Consider the following 12,552-nt stretch of genomic DNA (forward strand, 5'->3'; position numbering starts at 1 on the left):
GCATATTCCGGAACCTAGTCCCCAGCCAAGCTTGAGCTTGTATTATAACTTTTTGGAGGCTGGAAAAATTATTCCACAGAAATTCACAGTGCCACTTTTCTTTGCATTGGAGGAAGAAAGAGTGAGAACCCACACGTGGATGAGGATAGCTAAATCTAAAGGAGTGGCAGATATAGGCCCCTTGGAGGAACAACTCAAGGAGGCACGAAGAGAATTAGCTATGGCCAAACACGTGGGAAACTGCCAGCGGGTATTCCTACAGGAAGAGAATGAGAAACTCAAACTGCAGCTACAGGAACAGAGGAAAGAAAGGGGCACAGCATCAGAGGACACTACAGCAGAACCTCAAGGCAAAGAAGGACTGCAAGTTGGTCTTGGGGAGCTAAACCAGCATCTACAGGAAAGGGAATTGCAAGCACAAATCGAGATACAAGCTCTCAAACAGCAGTTACAACAAAAAGAGGCACAACTAGCCTGCATGGCCAGTTGGGCCATGGATGCTCTACAATGTAGACAACCGGCCAAATCTTATGACCTATACCTACGGGAACAATGGCTGCAATTCCAAATTAATGCATTAGCACAGAGGGGTATCTCCCAAATCCAAGACCCCCAGCAGTTCACAGAGTTATGCAATAGTAGTTCATCAGAGGACAAGGCCAAGCTATCGGAGTTCTATCTCCATAATTTGGCCCTTCCTAATGTGACTTCATGGGATCCCAACACAGTCGTAGGAGATATGCAGTTGATGGAATTTGCCTCATGGTTGAACCATGAAGAAAAGAGAGCAGCAGAGGTCAAAGAGGTCATGAACCGAGAGTTACTTGAGCCACTGCTGATTAGAGTAGAGCCAGGGGACCCCACTGCATTGATATCAGCCCACCAACACTTAGCAACCGACTCTCAAGCTTTATTGAAATACATGGATTAGCAGGCTCAGGCTATAGCACATTTCGAGGATATGGAGCGACTATTAGGGGACAATTGTGTTCATGCTTGCACCCGCCGGTGGAACACATTGTCCCACAGCCTCAAAATCAGGGAATATCACACTCCAACTCGAATGAGGGAAGCTCTAGTATGGGTGCCCCTCTATAAGAAGTCCATACAGAACCTCCAAGCCAGCTGGATTGGCCTCAAGCTAAGCCCACCTTTGCTTTTAGGATTGATGGAAGGCAGCACAGAGAAAGAAGAGCATAAGCAGTGGGAAGAGGTGGAAAGGAAGGCTGGGTTCCATGCCAGTGAGGAGGATACTACTTCAGAAGCCTGGGATGTGAGAGTGGCGGTGAAAGCAATGAAGGACGAGGAGCTGGATTAGTTGCTCAGGGATGAGCAATCATTTTAGCTGTGGGGTGATGATGAGCCCCAAATTTGGTAACATTTTGGGCTCATTTGGCCTAACTACCCTTGCTCAATCCTTCATTTTTCATAACTTATGCATCATTTTTTAGTATGTTTATGTCATTTGTACGAATAAGGGTAGTCACTATTCCTAGGTGGCTAACACGTGCTCATTTCAGGATTTTTTGACACATGTTGGAGCAAAACCGAGCAGACAAGGGCTAGGAGACAGCCAAGATGGGGTTGAGGATTCATAGGGGGGTTGTCCACGGCATTAAATAGCCTTCCTCGGGATCTTCACCCCCAACTCCGAGCTCCAAAAGCCACCAAAACCGGATATAGAAGGCAGCCAAACAGATTTTGTGGAAGCAGCTGTTCACTCCCAGTGTGGTCAGCCAAGTCCCATAGATTTAGGAGGCCAGCTTGGGCCTCGTGATGTATAAATGATAAGGCTTCAGCCTTCGAAAAGGACTTTTGGAAAAACTTTTGCACATTCTGCACTACGAGCTGCCAGCTCTGTTTTGTTCTTTTGTAGCCATTATTGGCATAACTCTTGACTTATGATTATTATTTTTTAATGAGAAGCAGTCAGATTTGATCTCAGCTCTGAGTTTCTAGAGGAGCCATAGCTCTCGGGGTTGGGCCCAACCTGAGAGCCTAGGGCCTCCTTCTTTGTATTGATATCTTTCCTTTCAGCATTATGATTTTCTTTGCATGCATTTGAAACGCAGTTTGTTGAGTTAGATTTCGTTGTGTGGTTAAGTAGGTCATTGTTGAAGAATAGAGTTGTTTCAGATGTCTAGAATAGAGTAATGAGATAAGAAGTGATAAAAGCTCCAGAAAAGGGTTGCCTGCACTCTCATTTTCACCTCTTCCTAGGGGCTGGAATTGCAGACAGTGCTGCCCAACAAAAACACTAGTTTGCTTACCCATGCAATCTTCGGTGAAGTGTTTTCATTTGTAGGAGTTATTCATGCGTTCAGACCTCTTGGAATGTTTCTTTGCTTCAGTACTGTACGTGGTTCTCTTTAGAAATAACGTTGTTGTTCATTGGTTTCATTAACAGTTAGGATAGATTAGTTAATATTTTGATTATGTGCAGGACGTGGTTGATTTGGTTAAGTTTACACTGTGCGGTGCATCTCCATCACTCTCTCGTCCATCTAAGCTTCATCCAGGCCAACTGCTCATCTCCAAGTTAGATCCCTTGTCTCACAACTACTCTTTTGCCCACGTCACCCTACCTTCTTGGCCTTCCATTTCCTCTGCCCTCTTTAAGACAAGCTAGCTTTCCACACCCTCTCATCACTTCATCTCTCTGTCACTAAGTCATTACAAACCCCTATCCTACCTCCCTATCCATTCATGCATCCTCTTTCACTCACCCATCATCCAAAATCCAATTGTAGAACATCCTGTAGAAATTTCTGAACATCCTGTAGAAATTCTGAAACATCCTGTAGAACCCCTGCAGACTTCCTGTAGAAGCTCACAAATGAGGTTTCTTGATATCCAAACTTTGTGAAACTCTCTGGAAGGGTGTTAGGGACTCCTTAGACCCTCTCTGAACCTTCCCGACCTCTTCCAAGCATTTCTCCTCCTTGACCCACCTCTGCACAGTAAAAAGCTAGTTAAAAGCACAAGCATGTTAATTCTAATAACTTATTCAAAAATACAAAAAGAGGTTTCTTCAGGTAGAGGTAGTCTAGACACATGTATCTTACCTTCATAGAAAGTAATGGCATCTCTCTGTAGTTTTCATTCTCCTCTTTGCATCAGTAGGACTAGCTGGTAGAATTAGGGTTTGCTAGGGTTTGTGGTTCTTTTTGGCTTTCAGGTTTTTTCTGCAAGTAGATTAGCTTCCTTTGAGTTAGCTTTCATCCATCAATTAAAAAGCTTCTTCTAAGAGCTCATAGAAGTTGGCTTGAGCCCCTAGCGGACTTGTGCCAGCTGACCAAGTGACAGCTGCGGCAAGAGCTAGTACTTGTGCATACAGCACCGTCGCTTCCAAGTTTGTTACGAACTACCGGGTTGATAAAATTAAAGAAGGGAGTCCCAGGAGTTGTAGCATTATTGCTACAATACTGGAGCCCACCAAAATGGCACACAACAATGCTTCCACATCCTCATCCTTTCTTGAGAGTGCATCTGCCACCACATTTTGCTGCCCTTTTTTGTAGATGATTTCAAAGTCATAACCCAACATCTTTGTGACCCATTTTTGTTGCTCTTCAGAGGATAATCTTTGTTCTAAAAGGTATTTAAGGCTATCATGATCCGTTTTTACCTTGAAGTTTCTTCCCATTAGGTAGGGTCGCCATTTCTTAAGTGCATGGAGTATTGCCAACATTTCCTTCTCATAAATAGCTTTGTGTAAAAACTTTCCCTTGATTGGACAACTTTCAAAAGCAATGGGTCTTTCATCTTGCATTAGAACAGCACCAATTCCATTTCCTAAAGCATCACATTCCACAATAAAGGTTTTTGTGAAGTCCGGTGTAGCTAAGACCGGTGCTTGGCACATTGCCTCTTTAAGATGTTCGAAGGCCTTTGTTGCTTCCGGAGTCCATGAAAATGCATCTTTCTTCAATAATGTTGTTAGAGGTGCTGCTTTTCTCCCATAATTCTTAACAAACTTGCGATAATACCCTGTCAACCCGAGAAATCCTCATAGATGCTTTATGGATGTGGGGATTTTCCATTCCTTAATGGCTTTAATTTTGCTAGGGTCTACCTTAACCCCTTCATGAGATACAATATGACCTAAATATTCCACCTCTTGGACTCCAAAGAAACATTTGGATCTTTTTGCATATAATTGTTTTTCCTCCAATAGTTGTAGCACCTTGTCAACATGTTCAACATGATCCTTCCAAGACTTGCTGTAGATTAGTATATCATCAAAAAATACTAACACAAATTTTCTAAGGAATAGTTTGAAAATTGAATTCATCAAACCTTGAAATGTTGAAGGTGCATTGGTAAGGCCAAAAGGCATGACCAAAAATTCATAATGACCCTCATGAGTTCTAAATGTTGTTTTTGGAATGTCTTCAATCTTCATTCTGACTTGATGATATCCTGAACGAAGATCCAACTTGGTGAAGTAAATTGATCCATGCAATTCATCCAGTAATTCGTCAAGGACAGGAATGGAAAACTTATCTTTAATAGTGAGCTTGTTGAGCTCCCTATAATCCGGACACATGCGCCATGATCCATCCTTCTTGTGCACCAACACTACTGGAGCAGAGAAAGAAATTTGACTCGGTTGAATTATACCAGCCTCTAGCATTTCTGCAACCATACGCTCAATTTCACTCTTTTGGGCATAGGGATATCTATACGGCCTGATGTTTGGAGGAACACTTCCTGGAATCAGATGAATAGCATGATCATGATTACACATAGGTGGGAGACCTTTGGGAGTCTCAAATACCTTGGAATGATTGTCCAAGACTTTTTTGAGATCTGGAGAAATAGATGATTCCGATGTGGAAACATCTAGCGAACATAATTGTGCAATTACACCTCTTTGTTCCTTTTTTAGAAGCTTTGTCATACCATTAGAGCTGATTATCTTTCCTGGTTTCCCTACAATACCCTTTAATTAAACTTCCTTTCCTTCCATAGAAAATTTGATGAAAAGTTCTTGAAAATTAAAAGCTATTGTACCCAAGGATTGTAGCCATTGGACTCCTAGTACAACATCAGCACCTCCCATTGGAATGGAAAGCATTGGGCTAGTCAATACATATTCTCCCATGGATAGCTTGATATTATGGCACTTTCCAGAGAAATTTATTGTTCCTCCATTTGCAACCATCACTTGACACTCTGGTGCTGGATATAAGAAGCAATTCAATTCTTTTGCTACCTTACAATGAATAAAATTGTGGGTACTTCCTGAATCAATCAACACTATTACCTTTTTCTTCTTGATTTGTCCTTCTATCTTGATGGTTTGAGGATTGGTAATTCCCACCAATGCATTACAAGATATGGTCAGATTCATTTCTTCTTTATCTAGGCTTTGTTTTTGGAGTATATCCTCTTCTTTTGACCCTTCTTGCTCCTTTTCTTCTTCCTCTTCACAATCTATGTAGAATAATTTCTTCTCAGCACACTTATGACCTTTAGTGTATTTTCTATCACAACTGTAACAAAGCCCTTTTGCTCTTTTTTCTTCCAATTGTTGTGGTGTCAACCTTATAGGTTGTGGAAGACTATGGGCAACAACACTTCCATCTTTATAGTTGTGCGTGGTATGCTTCCTGGTTGCCATAATTTTACTTTCCATTTTTCTTGCTAACTTGAATGCCTTCTCTAATGAATCAGGTTCCCAAAGGCGAACATCATGTTGGATATTATCCTTTAAAGACCCTATGAACACATCAATCCTATGCTCCTCTTGAATATTTTTTTACCCTTATGTTCAATTTTTGGAACTCCTCAATGTGCTCCATTATTGAACCCTTTTGTTTGAAACTTATCAATTGGCTAAAGAAAGTGTTGCTTTTTGTATCCTCATAATGTGCTATCAATTCTCCTGTAAAAATTGTCCAAGTGATAAATTTTTTACGAGAGTAAAGCCATCGATACCATAGTCCTCTCAGTAATTATTTATGTTATGCAGTAAATTTTTTAACAACTGGTATAAGAGCCAGATATTGGTTTCAAAGGGATTATTTGATGTCAAGGGTTTATAGTGCCTGATGAGATCAACGCAGTATTTTTTATAGATCTGGGTTTGGAAAATAATGGTGGAACAATCGTACGCGGAAGAACCTCGAGGAGAATGTGCAAAAGATAGTGTCATCACTGCCAGGGATCACAGTGCATTTGTGATATTTACTGATTTGGAACATGCTAATGAATTGTTCGGGATTCATGTGGCTATTTAAAGAAGGTCAGCAGAAGAAAATTATTCATGCGGCTTCGAAAATTCTTCGCTTTCTGCTATGTGAGGCCACTGGTGCTGGAATCTACGAGGTTCTCGTCGGGCTCTTAGTTGGTCGAGCTTATAGTTGGAGTGGTTTGATAGAAGTTTTTGAGCAAATCAAATTGAGAGAGGATGGATCAGAATCGTAGCAGCAATAAACAAAAAAAAAAAAAAATAATGAAGTCAAAATTATTGCATGTAAATGGGCATACTACTGTAAGACCTGGTAAGGCATGTGTACCCGTCGGTGATCACTGGAAAAGTCTAGGTTAGACCTAGGTGATAGGAGGGATGTCGGGTTAATAATACCCCGGGTAAAAAATCTGAGGGGGGTAAGGGCTAGAGTGAGCGGGATTGTCTCACTTAGCAGGTTTGGCTGGAGTTAGTCAAGGAACCCCAAGTCAAGTTTAAGGGGGAATTATTAAGTAAACTTGACTCAAGATAGAGTCAAAGTTGATCAGGTTAAACAATGATGGTTTTGGGGCACATGGTATTGTGCACCTATAGTATTATGCCCATGGTATTATATGAATGGAGCTTATAAAAGGCTGGAAGGACTTCATTGTAATGCAAGCCCTGGAGGTGAGCGGTGAAGGCTCACTTGGTCGGATTGGCCAAGCTTTTGACCAATGCTAATGAGATCTTATTAGTTTGGGTTTTTCCCCAGATTTGGGGTTTTCCTGGATAAACATTTGTGTTTATGTGTTGATGGTTGTTGCTGGTTATTTTTATATTTGTTTCTCTCAGTAATACTCCGTAATTAATTTGTGTTCTCGGGTAAATTTCTTAACAAGATTAAGTGATTTCTCTTTAATTAGTAACTAATTGTGAATGCTTTTTACTTTCTTAGATTAGTGTCTTCCTTTACTTAGATTATTAGTGTTCTTTTTTATCAAAGAGTTACCAATGCATAAACCATAAAGAGACAAAAGACACAGAATATAGGCTATCAGCTAAGGCCAAAACCTCTCCTTCTGAGGAAAACCTAAACTAATTCTTCTTCTTATAGAGATTCCAATTGATGAATACTAAGACCAAGACCATTAACCTATTTTCCACTCCAAGAACAAGACATGAGTTCCCTTAATGAGATCCTTAGTCAACGATAGTCAACCTTCTACTCCTTCCTTCCTCTCGGCTCCTCTTTAGCTTCGACTTCCTTCTCCTTCAGAATTTCTCCTTGAATTAGGTCTGCAATTCTTGAACCTAATTCAGAAAACTAGATCCATGCACAAGACCTTCACTTTATGACTTTATTTCCTTCTCTTTAGAGGGAGTTCCTTTCCATGGTAACTTGGCTAGAGATACACCCTTGTTTTCTCTTGATTTGTCCTGAAATCTGACTATTATACTTCGACTTTTTATCCAGATTTAGACAGGAACGCAACAAATTACAGATATAACCATAAATACAGAGATGCAGTAGAAATAATACTTCACTTCATAAATATAAAATACTAAAATATGCTTACAAACAAAAATGGAAATAAACTAGCTTGGGCAATGGTAGCTTATCTCTGAGAAGAGACGTGGCGGCTACATACCTCTGAACTGTGTTACAATGAGGCTAAAAGGCCTATTTATTATTGAGAAACAATGAAAAAGCCTAAACATCCAAAAACCTAACCCTAGGAGATGAAGCGCCAAACTATGGGCCTCGTTTGGGTAAATTGGTACATCAACTTCCCGGGGTCGTAACTTTGGCATATGATCTTCGTTTGACGTGCACAATACCTTGTTAGAAAGATCTATCCGAGGAATACAAATTTTGAGTGAGCAATAGCAATTTATGACCCATGTTTCTCTTTGTTTTCCCAAAAAACGTCATTTAGGGCCTCAAAACAGCTCCAGAAGTTTAGGACCCAAAAACTGCCAAAAATAGTAAATTGTGCTACAAATAAGGAAACTAAAAGAAGCAATAGTGGGGGTCCAAGTGGAATAGGTGGGTGGCCACCAATATCCACCTGGATCATTCCTCCCCCCTTAGGAAGCAATGGTCCCTATTGCATTGAGTTCCTCCATGAGATGAGGAAACTTCTATTGAACTTGGTCCCTAGTGAGCCACTCGCCCTGGTGAAGGAGTTGGCCTGATTTAACAACTCAATATAGTTGGATCCTTTACTGTCGGGTGTTCTTGATCTGCATGTCCATGATCTGATCAGTTATGGCTTGTTCCGTGCAATTTGGATTTAACTCTCTAGGTGTGAGTTGTTCTGCAATGTCTGATGTGTCTAGCAATGGTGGGAAGTATGGCCGAAGGCGGTCCACATTGAGCACTGGGTGCAGGCCAAGGAATGGGGGAATGTTGATCTCAAATGCATTTTCTCCCACAGCCTTGGTAATGGTGTAAGAACCATATCGGAGTGGTTTAAGTTTTTGATAGGCTCTTGTAAGGCATTCCTTTTGCAAATGCAACCAAACTTTGTCACCCACCTGAAACTTGTGTGGCACCCAGTGTTAATCATGTTGTTGCTTGTACTTGGAATTTTTCACAATGGAGCAATGATATATCAGCCCATTGGGTATAGGTGCTCCGGGAGTCAGATCGAACGAATGCTTGACCTGACAGTGCAAAGGTACCCATGTGGGTGAGGAGAAGATGTTCCTATATTTTTTCATGACCGTATCCACATGCTTCTGCTGCATGGAGGAACCCTTCCCAAGGGCCATGGATGTGGCTACGATCTTCCCCTTACTTTGAGAGCGAACTAGAAAGAAAATAAATTTCCTAGTCTAGGAGATGGTCTTACTGCCTTTCTTAGCAACAATCAAGGAGGTGGCAGTAGGTGGGGCTACCTCCGGTATCCTATATAATGAATCACCCAAAGAAATAATAACAATGCGAGGCCTTGACTCATACACAGCATGTTGCTTCCACAAGTATGGCTGGCCTAATAATACATCACAAACATTAAGTGGTGCAACATCACACAATACCTCATCTATGAAGGGCTTGATGTTGTAGGGAAGGCGGCATTGTTGGTTGACTCGGAGATCTCATCCTTGATGAAGCCACCTGATACTGTATGGATGTAGGTGTGGTGTAGTCAGTAGGCCCAACCGCTTTATGACCTCTACTAAAATGAGGTTCTTTTGGCTCCCACTGTCAACAATGAATTGTAACTGCAAACCCTTCACCCACATTTGTGAGTGGAAAAGGCACTCCCCCTCCTCTGGATCTTCAGGCTCATTCTTGCGGATCTTGGTGGTGGCAATAGTGGCAATGGGCTATGCATCAATGATCTACTTCCCTCTATAATTCCTCTTGTCGGGTTCTGTTATAGACATTTTTGTGCCTTACAGCTATAAGCATGAAATTTCCATAAACCAAGGGATCCTAAGTCCCTAAAAGTGTTGTTCTAGCTCCTAAAGAAACAAGGTCAACAAATTACAGCTTCTCCCAGAAGTTCTCCACCAGAAACTGCTCAAAACTAGTCAAATCAGGATCAAATCAGATGCTCCACTAGCTAGCTGCGTTGCAAAGCACCCAAATACACTAGCTAGGTGCATTGCAATGCACTTGAATGCACTACCAGGGTGCGTTGAGTGGGAAATGACAAGTGGCAGAGTCATTCCGCGAGATGGAGAGACAATGGAAGTTTCCAGAATCTTCTCCAATGACACTTGCCTCACTGAATTCGACCAGTGATGAGTAAGAGGCTTTCAGTCTCCAAGTGGAAGCAAGAACTGACAGAGAGAAGCCACTAATCAACTCATGGGATGACTCATCCTCTTTGCATACATCTATATATGGATCCCTCACCAAGAGATCCAGAGGCTGGAATTTTGTACATTGCAGAGAATTGCTGTTGGTTTTGTGATTGATATCAGAGTATTGGGTGATTTATGCTTTGTTGGAGGTGAAGAAGGGATTCTATGCTGGGAGGCTGATGCTGGATCAGGACTCATCGGTTGTAACTCCTCCTGGATCTTCTTGTTTTATCAATAAAACTACTTGAGTTTCTCCTACATGCTTGTATATCTGATGTGTGTTATATTTGTATGTTTATCTTAAATCTGATCCTAAGCTTTTTATGAACATAAATCTATGTCTTTGTGTAGTTTCTCTCTTCTGTGAACTTGCAGGAACTTGGTGATGCTGGGCAAGTGAGGGAGCAGATCGGTGGAAGCTAGCAAAGAGAAGATAGATTGGATCGAACAACTAGCGCAAGACACAGGTCAGTTCATCTTAATCATCTTCATTTATAGTTCATAAAGAAGAATACAAGAGTAGTTTTCCTTGTTTGTTTCTGAGGTCTCTATCACAACCTTGTGGGATAGGGTCGTTCTGAATAGACACTTTTCCCGAAAACAAAATGGCGACTCCGCTGGGGATCGTGTCTAGTTAGTTTATTTGTGTTTCTATTGTTGTTCATCTCATAAACTTAGGAGTGGCGAATCGAACTGCATTTGCCATTTACAAATGCAAAGTAGAGATCTGCTACTCTAGTCCATTCACTGGGCCTGTTTATGATTTGAACAGTTGACTCACAAATGATCTGACTACCCTTTGTGATAGCTCTTAAACCTCTTGTAAGTCAACCCTCTGATTGTGCACAATTGATTTCTTTTTACCCGGCCAAAAACCATATATTAAACTGCAAACCGTGACCCAGAACCCGGAGACAATTCTCGTTTCTGCTTCAGCGCAGGCTCTGTGAAGAGACTCTGCATTTCAGCGCAGTTCTCGAGAGGGCTACCTACGTTGCAATTCAGTTTCTCTGTGTAGCAGGTGCGTTGATCAGCCTAGCCTTGCCTAGCTGAGGTTCTTTGCTCACTTTTTCCAGTTTTGCCTCTGATTTTTGCAGCCTGTGATCAGTGTGTTTGTCTGTTTAAAAGCCCCTTTTCTCTGCCTTGATTCCGCCTCAGTTGTATAAAAGAAACTGTATTTGTTTTTGTGTATTTGTTACGTCATTTACAGTTTCCCATTGCAAAAGTAAACTGGTCATACTGTCGCCCTTAGATCTAGATCTGTCGTAAGTGTCATTTTGATCTTAGGAGAAAGTATATTTGCTGTTGACAGTTGATTACGCTTTTACTTTTGCCTTTGGCTTGAATATGTAAATTTCTAGTGTCGAAACAAGTGTTTACTTCAAAATCATAAAGTGTCGTAATCGTCTCTACCTTTTGATTTCGAAAAGAAGCTTGTTTGTGTTTTTCACTTGAAATCGAATTCAAATTTATACAACAACTTTCTTTTTAGGCATCAATATTAAGAAAGTGAAAAACAAATACATGCACAAGTGCATTTGCATATTGACAGTTTGTATGGCTTGATTTAGGAAAGGTGCATTTACAGTGTGCTCTTTGCTCTTTGAGAAAAGATTGTGTCTTTCTTTTCCCCTTGTAGCTAGGATTTTCATTGCTGAAAAGAGATAAAAGCTTGCTTATCATCTTTAGACTGCATTTTAGGAATTACATATACATCTCATGGTGAACCCAAAAGGAAAACTTCATAAGAAAGATCAACCTAAAATAAATTCAATGAACTTAACAACGCTTTGTAACTTAACGCACAACATCTAGAGGTCTAGGCTAGAGACGTATTCCGGTGTCGTAAAGCCTGGTAACTGTTGTCCTCACTGTTGGTTGGGTGATTCCTCCACTTTGAGATGATAAGTGCCAGTACGGACTTGTGCTCCCACGTACCGTCGAGTATATATTGGGAGACCCCTATAGGCATAAAACCTTTATCCATAGGAAGCCGTGTCGGCCGCCCTACTGATCGCAATGCACTGAACACAGCATTCGGGAAGATTGACCGCCCGTACCCTAAAAAGTATTCTGCGGTTTTGCGATTGGTTTGGCACTCCCTCTACCTAGACCTCCAGAGCAATCCCTTTCGTTCCTTTTCAGACTCCTTAACGGAAAAGGTCCATCTGAGCACTTGTCACTTCAGGCTCATTAAAAATCGAAGGAGACTAGAGTCATCTTTTGTTTTTTCTCGACTCTTTAAAACTGAAAAAGCAAGTTGTGTCAAAGCGTGTTAAAATTTATTTTAAACAGAATATTCATACCCTTTTCCTACGTTGATCTTTGGGTTGAGAAAATGGAGCCTACCAACCAAGGAGTTCCCCTTGGTGGAAATCCTAGTCCCTTCTCCTCTTGGGGAGATGTTGGTGCGCCCCATATGGCCACATTGCCGTTTCCAGGATTTACAATTGGCTTGCCAGTATGGCTCTTCTCAACCAATGTCGTTCAGAACACCACTATTCCTGAACAGTCGAATCAGCAGTTAGACGAGTCCAGAGTTACCCACCAGCCTTCTA

Source organism: Pinus tabuliformis, chromosome 6 (assembly GCF_031772625.1).
Source record: "Pinus tabuliformis cultivar Carrire ecotype Pingquan chromosome 6, CPIR1, whole genome shotgun sequence".
Taxonomy (NCBI): domain Eukaryota; kingdom Viridiplantae; phylum Streptophyta; class Pinopsida; order Pinales; family Pinaceae; genus Pinus; species Pinus tabuliformis.